At 40.2% G+C, this 1,090-nt stretch overlaps 1 non-coding gene across 1 annotated transcript; it reads left to right on the forward strand.

The window, feature by feature from the left end:
• Positions 1-760: 760 nt before the first annotated feature.
• Positions 761-867, forward strand: LOC141610024 (small nucleolar RNA R71). The gene has a single exon (XR_012527920.1). It is a non-coding gene; the product is annotated as a small nucleolar RNA R71 (small nucleolar RNA).
• The last annotated feature ends 223 nt before the right edge of the window (positions 868-1,090 follow it).

The raw sequence follows: 1,090 nt of genomic DNA on the forward strand, positions 1-1,090 counted from the left end.
CAACATCTTGGTGTGAGCTAGAATGTTGTTGATGGTGGTGTCTTTTGCTTGGCTATCTTTTTGCATTTGAGTGAAAAATTCTTGTTGATTCTTTTGCATTTGGAGGACCGCTTTTTGGACATCAAAACCTTGGTCATTGTGGTGATTGTATGGATTTTGATTTTGGTAGCCTTGGTTTTGATTGTAAAAGGGTCTTTGATTTTGATTTCTCATGGGTGGTGGAGTGTATGTTGTTTGAGGGTTTTGAACATTTTGGCTTTTGTATGAGAGATTTGGATGGAACTTGGTGTTTTCATTGTAAAAATTTGAATAAGGGGTACCACTTTTGTAAGCTTGGAAAGCATTAACTTGTTCGGTTGTTCCCCTACATTCACTTGAGTCATGACCCAAGGTTCCACAATTCTCACATATCCCGCTTGGGATTGATGAGGATGCCGTCATGGCATTGACATGATGCTTTGATGATTTTGAGTTTTCCTCAAGTCTAGCCATAGCTTGTTCAAACTTCAAGTTGATTGTGTCAATGTGAGCACTAAGTTGAGCACCCAATTGAGTAACGGAGTCCACTTCATACTTTCCTCCTCTAGTAGCCTTGCGAGGTCTACTATATTGTGAATTATGGACCGCCATTTCCTCAATCTTGTTCCATGTTTGATTGTCATCAACTTCGGTGAACATTCCATTTGATCCCATATTGAGAATGTTCCTTGAATCTTCATATAAACCATTCCAAAATTGTTGCACTAAAAACCATTCGCTAAGTCCATGGTGAGGACATGAGCGACAAATACCTTTGAACCGCTCCCAAGCTTCATACAAAGATTCTTCATCCCTTTGCTTAAAACCCGTAATTTGAGCTCTTAGCATGTTAGTCTTCTCCGGTGGGTAGAATTTTTTGTAGAAAGCTAGAGCTAGCTTCTTCCAAGAATCTATTCCAAGGGTGGCCTTATCAAGGCCCTTCAACCATTGCTTTGCGGTGCCGATTAACGAAAAAGGAAATAAGACCCATCTTATTTGGTCTTGAGTCACGCCCGTTTGAGAGATAGCTTCACAATAATCGCAAAAGTTTTCCATATGAGAATGAGGGTCC

Source organism: Silene latifolia, chromosome 10 (assembly GCF_048544455.1).
Source record: "Silene latifolia isolate original U9 population chromosome 10, ASM4854445v1, whole genome shotgun sequence".
In the NCBI taxonomy this organism is placed as follows: Eukaryota; Viridiplantae; Streptophyta; class Magnoliopsida; order Caryophyllales; family Caryophyllaceae; genus Silene; species Silene latifolia.